General features: G+C 37.6%; 1 long non-coding RNA gene across 1 annotated transcript; it reads left to right on the plus strand.

Moving 5' to 3' along the window:
• The first annotated feature begins 587 nt into the window (after positions 1-587).
• Positions 588-7,590, plus strand: LOC128733026 (uncharacterized). The gene is made up of 3 exons (XR_008411859.1): positions 588-812; positions 867-1,035; positions 7,293-7,590. It is a non-coding gene; the product is annotated as an uncharacterized LOC128733026 (long non-coding RNA).
• The last annotated feature ends 1,844 nt before the right edge of the window (positions 7,591-9,434 follow it).

Here is a 9,434-nt window from a genome sequence, read left to right on the forward strand (position 1 = left end):
GATCATCTTCAAAATCCGTGAATCGATGACTTATAAGCTCGAAAATTTTCCTTTTATTATTTGCTGAAATTCATTTGATAGCTTTAAATAAAAAGGTTGGAATGAATATTCAATTTTTTTTGTTGTGAAGGGGGGGGGGGTTGCCGTGACGTGACGTACTTTCTCAGGGGGGGTCACGAATGTGTGTCGAAATGTGACAAGGGGGGGGGGGGGGGGGGGTGGTTAATTTTGGTCAAAATTTGCGTGACGTACTAAATGGATGTCGCCTATCTGTTAGGCGTATTTTGCTTGTCCAGCAGTGTTCTCCTCCAAACTACTTGAAATGGCAGGTTTTGTGCTTTTTTGACCTGCCGCAAACGCCTTTAACAATATTCACTTTAATCATTTTAACCCGCATTCTAAGTCGATGTAAACAAACCACTGATAGACGTCAAAATAGCGAGGTTATGTTCGCCCGCGCAAAACTCTACACGGAAAACCAAAAGTACCCAACAACTATGTTTAAGTAACCTAAAATTGGGTACTATTGATTCATCTTTAGTGTTGGGTAGTTTTTAAATATATACATTGAGTCATATTTACTTAATAAAACGGTAATGTGCGCATATGCAATGTTGGGTACTATTCTCCAACTTAACGTTGAGTAGTTTGTACCTAACGTTGGATGAAAATAATTGAACCCTATAGCGAGCTTTGTTGATGGTGGTTTTGCTCGTTTTATTTACTTCGTGATTAGTTTTTTCCGCGGTGGCATTTCGTTCGCGGTTTCGTTTATGAACCATTGACTGTTCGATGTCGAATGTTCGAAATTGGTAAGTAAGTAATTTGTGTCTAAAGCAGTCGATTTTGAAATTTTATTTTTGAAGGACTGCAGTGTTACGTATAAACAGCAGAAAATGGAACAACAGCATCAATCTTCTTATGACTTAGATGGATCATCGAGACTACCAGACATTTTCGTACCGACCCGTGATAGCTAATCAGGAAGCTCAATAGTATGCCAAACTGTGGGACTACTGCGGATCGAATCCCGAGGTAAGCTATAGTTTCAAAATACTGTAGTTTAATTAGGCTATTTTTATGGAAATAAGCGTGAATTCTTAAAAACAAAGCATTTTCGGATAAATGTTTATAATAGTAACACGAAGTACACCCAACAAACATTTTTGTTTAAGAGTAGCTTGTCTAACAATTGTGTAACTAAAACTAATGAAACAAGCCCTTGATAAGCTACTATACAACAAAAATGTTCCTTGGGCATAGAGTAGTTATGTTGGAAATTCTTTTAAAACAAAACATGTCTCTTTATATGATTTTACCGCTTCCCAGGCTGGAATGCAGCCGCAGCCGGGTTCGAATCTAATGACATCCGCACCCACAATATTTTTGACATAGGACTACGTGCTAGTTTACTACACTGGGTTTCACGCCAACTCAACCAGAAGATAGCTTTTTTGACGTAGGACTACGTCTTTGTTTACTATACTGGGACTGGGTAGCACTTTGTTAAAACGAAAATAGAAGTGTAACGTTTGAATAAAAGGTTTCAAATGGTAATAGGGATCATTCAATAATAACGTCCACTGTGGGGGGAAGTGTCAATTTTCGGACAGGTTGTGACAAAGGGGGGGAGGCAAATGGACTTTCATCAAAAGGCTGCAAAAATATGTTTCACAGTCATTCATCACTCAGCGATTTATTTCGATTTTCGAATTTATCTTACTTCAGAAGATCGCTGCAGAGCCCGACATCGTCAAAAAAAATAAATAAAACTGATTCTCTGCTACCTTTGCTTCACTCTAGAATCGACTTGTTTCATCTGCTGAACAGAATCTTTCAAGCAAGCACTTGGTTGAGTTTTGCGACGCAATCGGACAGAGGAGGGAGAGGAGCAGAAATTTGGTGGACGTCATAATTCAATCGTCCCATAACTACTCAACTACTGAACGAAATTGAACAATTTGTATGTCGTTGGATAGATAACATGACCAGTAATTTTATGGAGGGGATAAGAGAGCAATTTTAAGGAGGGCGTAAGAGGGAGGGCTCCTATACAAATGAAACACAAATTTTCTCAAAACTCGAGAACTAATCACAGAGAACAGATTAACAGGCTCGAAGGAAGTAATCGATTTTTTGTGTGTAAAATCTGTCGGTAGCGCCCTCCAGAAATAGTTTGCTAAACGCATCAAAAAATATCCATGTACCTTTATCAATATTTCTTTGTGTTGGAGTTACATAGCAGCGACGGCAGCGACATCAAGATTTAGTTTGCCACTTACTGCTCGAGGGGTGCTCTATTGAAGGATTTCTCGTAGATCACATAAAAACCTTTTACACACTTTTTGTCAATTACCTGGTAGTCTGTTCTCTGTGAACTAATCATGCAAATGGAACCAAATTTGCCATGATGGGGGTTTAGAAGACAGAATTGTTTTCTATGGTGTACTGAGACCCCTTCCACTTCTAAGAGAGGGGGCTCCCATACAAAAGAAATACAAATTTCCAAACTCTAGTGCTCATCAAGCAAATAGAACCAAATTTGGCATGTGGGGGTTTTTGGAGGCATGAATTTATTTTATAATGGTTTGAGACCCCTCACCCTTATGGTAAGAGGATAAGGACTATTATACAAATAAAAGAGAAATTTTTGCGTATATACCATATTTTCTGCTATGTAACAAGCGGTAAGCTGTGAAAGTAAACTAGTAAAACCTTCTCGCGGCAAGAGACAGTGAATCGACGTCGCTTACGTGCCTGTTGCCATTCATGTCAAAAGAAGACATTCGAATAACGTCATATTTGCGATGAACGTGTTTTGGCTTTCATGTTATTTGTAACCTATGGCTCTTTTAAAGGCCACAAGCGAGTTAAAGTAAGATTATTGAAACATGGCAAGCTACGCTACGCTAATTTCAACCTTTATGATGCACACAAGGTAAAAGAAATCTCTATGTCTTAATGGCCACCTTGAGAAAACTTTGAGCTCAAAGAAGTACTATTTTTCACCGAAAAAGCTCAACAACAGAAAATTTAGAAAATAACGTATATAACAATGTTCCACTAAAACGTGGATTATAGTAAGATAAATAGCTTTCTAGAATACTATGAACACGTAAAAATTGACCAGAATAAGGCCATTGCAAAACTATACCTATAAAAATGGATTTCTGTCTGTCTGTCGGGATGTTCCTTATAGAATCGAAAACTACTGATCCAATCGGGGTGAAAATTTGCAGGTAGAGGTTTTTGGGCCAGGGAAGTTTCTTATGATGGTTAGAGACCCCTCCCCCTGTAAGAGGGGCCAAATGGCATGTGAACGTTTTTGGAGGCAAGATTTTTTTCTATGGTGAATTAGGACCCCTCCCCACTTTAGGAGGGGGCGCTCCTATATAAATGAAACACAAAGTTCCTCTTAGTTCGAGAACTAAACTATTACCACCCGGCACACGACTATTGTATGCGGATGACACCAAAATTTATCAGCTTATTACTTCTTATGACGACTGCACTAGACTTCAGATGCTGATCAATTTGTTTTCTGACTGGTGCTGCCGCAACTACATGAGTTTGAGTATTGCGAAGTGTACTGCAATCAACTTCCATCGTAAAAAACAGCCCTTAATGTTTGACTATCGTATTAATGGGATAGCGGTTGAACGCTGTGATATGATCTCTGATCTCGGAGTTGTGCTGGACACACAACTAACGTTTAGGCAACACTATTCAATGATCGTAAACAAAGCAAATCGACAACTTGGTTTAATCCTGAGAGTCGGTAAGGAATTCGAGGACCCTGCGACTCTACGCATCCTCTATTGCTCTTTGGTGCGTTCAATTTTGGAGACAGCTTGCGCTGTGTGGGACCCGTATTACGACAACTGGGTAAAACGCATCGAGCGCGTGCAAAAACAGTTTGTTCGTAGGATATGCCGTACACTGCCATGGAGAGACCCTGACAATATGCCACCATACGCTAATCTCTGCCTCCTGCTTGGTATTACTACACTTGAACAATGACGAAAGGAAATAATGGCTCAAACGGCTCACAAAATTTTAAACTGGTAGCTATGACTGTCCAAACATCCTCTCAATGCTACAACTACACTGCCCTCTGCGCCCACAACGTCATCAACGTTTGCTATGGTTAAATACTCATCGCTCAAACTATGGCCAACAGGAACCTATCCGTCGCATTGCTTCATCATACAACAGTGCTGCACACAACTTCAATTTTTGATTTTTCGTTATCTGTTGCCTGTAATGTGAATTGTTTGTAGTGAGTAAGTTATATCTATGTATTATTTATGTCAAAAAGATGCTGGGTTTTTGTGCCGGCTTGAAAATTGTCATCCATGATTTTCAAGGTGGCTTTTCCCAGCCATATTCATATTCATTAAGACACTCCAGTCGGATGAATTTAATAAATAAATAACAAATAACAAATAACTAATCAATCAAATGGAACCATATTTGGCATGTGGGTGTTTTTGGAGGAAAGAATTTGCTCTATGCTGAATTAGGACCCCTTAGCATTTTAGGAGGGGGGGCTCCCATACAAATGAAATATAAATTTCCTCATAACTCCAGAACTAATCAAGCGAATGGAACCAAATTTAGCACCTTCCCCTTCAATAGTGGGGTGAGGGCTCTTATACAAATGAAATACAAATATCCTCATAACTAGAGAACTAATCAAGCAAATGGAACCAAATATGGCATGTGGCGAGTTTTAGAGGCAGGAATTTTTTTTATGATGGTTTAAGACCCCTCACCCCTATGGTAGGGGGACACCCCATCGACATCTCTATATCGAGCTGCAGTGAACTTCAGCGACAGCATGTCCTGGGCTCATAATTTGACAGCGGGCCCAAATCAGACTGCTGGCAGTTGAGCGAAACGCAGTGCTGACATGCTATCTCATTTTCGCACACACGAGATGTTGGCGTCGAAAACATAGTTGCCTGCCGATGGCGTGTAGGGGGAAAAGGACTCTCATGCAAATAAAACAGTAATTTTTGCGTAACCCAAAAAAAACTAATTGAACTCGAGAAATTTTAGACTCTTATAAAACATTAGTCAATAATAAGACCACCAAAAACTCCGGGGGTCAGCCCGGAGCCATACTGTAGTAGAACGGTTGAATGTTAGATATTGGGGAACCATACTGTAGTAGAATTTAATTGGAATAGTTTTCTTTTTATTTAATTTCAGATGCTAGATCAGTAAAAACAAATCAGGTTTATGTGCATTGTTTTCATAAGCAAATGATGTCATGTTCATTATGACATTTGAACCATTTTCAATTTGCACGTCGTGTAAACTAACGGGATTCAAAATTAAAGTGTTCAGAATAAGAGTGGTGAAACAAACGGGAATCCACGGCACGTATTTCTCTAGGGAACGAGCCAAGTTTGATGAATCAGCGTCAAATAAATCTATTAAAACTGAATTATTTACTTGAGTGTAACAGAAAACACTTGCATAAGAAGAATATCCCAAGTAACCAGTAAGCACTAAACATTAGTCCTCTGACAACATTGTATAAGCATGCAGAACCATGATTTAAAGTTTATTATTCTTTATATACTTCTATAGAACTCTGATAATGCCAAAAAGGCGAAATAGCGGGTTAATTGAATGATTCTGGCGTAGCGAGATCGTAGGCGCGAACCTGCATTTTGCCCAACACTAGGAAGCCCTTTCTTAGCTCGTTGGTCTCCTGCAGTGCCACGATGCCAAAGTTTCGGGGCTCTAACTGATCGAGCAGCACCCTATCGCCACCAGCGAAATTTAGCGATCTGCAGTTCCAGGTACCAAGTTTCCATTCTATGTCTTTATTTCATCGCCTTAGTCCATGCCAAGGCCCATGCTGAATGTTCCGAGTAAGATTTCCTTGATTCTTTTTACCTTTAGGGTTTAGATAGGTAGCCGTACCAAGGCCTACGCTACCGAGTCTCGGGATGGGGCTATCATCTTGTACTGTCGAGACACACTGTGTCTTCTTCCCTGTTGGTATACGACCTTAGTTTCCATCGGGGTTGGTTACCCGATCTCCGCTAAGGTTGCTCATTTTCCGATTGGTACCACGAGGAGGTAGGGGTAGGAGTTGCTGGATAAGAGGCTAAGCACCACTATGGGGTCTGTTTTACGCATTACTCAACCATTTACCAACCACCATCTCTTGCAATTTAGCTTCCGTTATTACTTGGGATACAAAAGTAATTCGCTTAGAACACTCTCATTCATGCAATTTTTTCAGTGTGCCTTATTGTGCCGATAAAGTGCTAATCACGTCAAACTTGTAATGCTTATCTGTTCAGTTTGACAAGTTTGAAAGTGCGACTGCTCAGAACCGCGATCAAACTGCGATATACTGAAATCACTGTGGTAAGAAAGAAAAAGGGCAACAACGACAATGTTGCTGTTTCGTTCTGTTATATACATGAGCATTAGGAACAATAATCCATATTTAACTACCACGCATTAAAAAGATTTTGATAACTGTTTGAAAAATCAGTTAACTGAATTCTAGATATTCATATAGGGATACCTCGATATAAGACAACCTCGTCATAAAACAACTTCGATATATTGCGGAGTTTCCACCTGTTTAGAGTCCTACTCGAAAATTATTAGCGTGGTTATTTTCTGCGTTTACCACACATGTTTGCAATTTAGCAATTTGAACCATCAATGTTTCGTTATTGCCTCCTCACTGCACCCCTCCTTGCTAGACAAGCATATTTTCAATGTATTTAGTAAGTACAAGATAGTTATTATTAAAAAACGAATTTGCGTAGGACTCGTAAAATTGCTGCCAGGTGCAATAAGACAATTCGATATAAGATAATTGTCACATTGATATAAGACAAAACTCTTTAACATAGCTGGTAACGCAACCAGAGCTAATTTTCCATTCCAAAATCGGCGCCATGATATTCATTATTTCAAAATAACCCTAAAAGTTGTAAAAAACTAATAGCTCCAGCAATAATAAATAGTTCAAAAAACGTACACACACAAGACAGAGCAAAATTGGAGACCGCTAATGCATTTTTTTTGAAAAAATCATATTTCGATATAAGATAATTTCGATATAAGAAAACTTTTTGAAATTATAAATTGTCTTACATCGAGGTATTCCTGTATACTGGGAAATTATAAAACAATTATTGTAATACAAAGGCCAGGTAACACCGCTGGGTGGATTAATTTAGGTTTTATCAGTAGAATCTAAAAGGCAAAAAATACATGACGACTAATCTACTGATTTTTCTTTTCACTTCCAGAAGTCCGATGCCTTCCAGCATCACTTGCTTGTGTACAACGCTTCCGATCGTCACTAGGTCACTCCCTGTTTGCTAGATCAGCTGGACGATCGATAACATGATAGATACCCAACAAACATTTTTGTTTAAGAATAGCTTATACATTTATTTTACAGCTAATACCCATGGAACAAGTGCTTGATAGGCTATTATACAACAGAAATATTCCTTGGGTATTCAGAACAGAACTATTCCGATGCAATCAAGCTTGTCACAGCCGGTTGCATCTGTTTCGGGTTTACAACCACTCCAATGTAGTGCAGGTGATGGTGAACAATGTTCAATAGCATCTTAGATCAGATTACCTTGGATTAACTCGAACATAAATGATTCGCTTGTACAGCGTTGATCAGCATCAAATTTCACTGTCGAAATTTATCGTTCAAAAGATCACTCGTTACTCAAAACTATATATAGTCACATTTACAAAATAAATTTAACTATCTTACGATTGTTGCTTTTCGGATAAGTTCGACCTTTTTGTTATCTTTATCATCAGTTCCTCAACATTGGTTCATTCCATCTACTCAAACATGAGTTCTTGCGTATCAGTATAATTACAAATAATGTAATAGCGAATAACCAGAATTCATCCTATTTTATCTAATAGAAGAAAATGAACAAAAAAACGTTTAAATACGGCTTAAAGTTTAAACACGAGTAATTGATTTCTGAGATTTTTAATGCAGTTATTATGCTTAAAACAAAAGACATCCACGAAAAAAAAATTTTTTTTGTTAGATTATAGTCACTTTAACAGCTTATGTCATTCGTGACTTCTGCGGGGTTGGGATTTGAACCGGGGTCTTCGGCGTGAGAGGCGTGAATGCTGACCACTCCGCCGAGACTGACCCCTTCATGAAAATTTATCATTGTGCTCTGACAGACGTAAAGAACACAATGATAAATTTTCGTGAACTTATCTTTTGTTTTAAGTATAAAAACTGCTTTTAAAATCGCAGAAATCAATAAGACCTTAAATAGACGAAATCGGGCCCATTTTACGTATTTTTGAGTAATTTTTTACTCATTATATAGTTTTAAGCATAAACTCAATGTTGGGTACTTTTAATCGAGCATTAAGTAGATTTTACGCAATGGCGGGTTCAAAAGCATTACATTATTTTGGGTAATTTTAACCGGACAGTAAGTTAATTTAACCTAATAAATGGTTTATAAGCATTAACTCCTTACCATTTTTAACCTAACATGAAGTAAATTTTACTCAATAGATAGTTCAGATGAACAAACTCAACATTAAGTAATTTTAACCGAAAATTGTGTTTAATACCTTTTACCTAATATTAGGTTTATTGAAAATACTCAAAATTGGCTTCCTGCACGCATGTTACGGATTGGGTAGAAGGAACTTAATACTGGGTACTTTCAGTTTTCCGTGTATACTCAGTTGTAAATGATCGATGAAAGCTTAGCTTTACAACCGAAATGCAACATTAACTTGTCAGTCTGGTTGAAAACATCTGCATTTGAAATAAAACATTTTTAAAACATCATGTTTTCCATGAAACTTATTTATAATTTAGATACAACTGTTTTCTGAATATTTTTCTAAAAAAACATATTGCAAGCGTTACTTGGGTATTCAGCAATGTTGTGTATTTTTATTATTTGTACAACTTTGTGAAACAGGAAATAGTCATACAATAACTACAAAAATAGCTAAAATAGAAAAACTGATTTTAACGATTTTTCATATATGAGAAATACGCTTTTTCTATCTTTGCTTAAGCGATAGAAGGTTACTGTCTTCAGCAAATTTTCTTGTAATAAAATGCTATAAAACTTTGCAGAACACATCAATGTGTTATATTGAAACTGAAGAAAAATAAATTTTTTATTGCACTTTTAGGGGAATAATCAAAATTTGAATTCCGCCGGACGATAGAACTTTTAATTTTAAGAAACTCTCTCAAAGGTTCCATAAACCTAAAACCAAGTTTTCTCGCTCAAAACTTTAATGCGATCTAAAAAAGGTTGGACCAGTGTGCTGTGCCCGGTTGATTAGATTGCGATGTGCATTCGGTTGATCAATTAAGGGTTGAAATACAATTTTTAGTAGAAGTCTTCGATATTGCAAGCTCT

This window comes from Sabethes cyaneus, chromosome 1 (assembly GCF_943734655.1).
Source record: "Sabethes cyaneus chromosome 1, idSabCyanKW18_F2, whole genome shotgun sequence".
NCBI lineage: Eukaryota > Metazoa > Arthropoda > Insecta > Diptera > Culicidae > Sabethes > Sabethes cyaneus.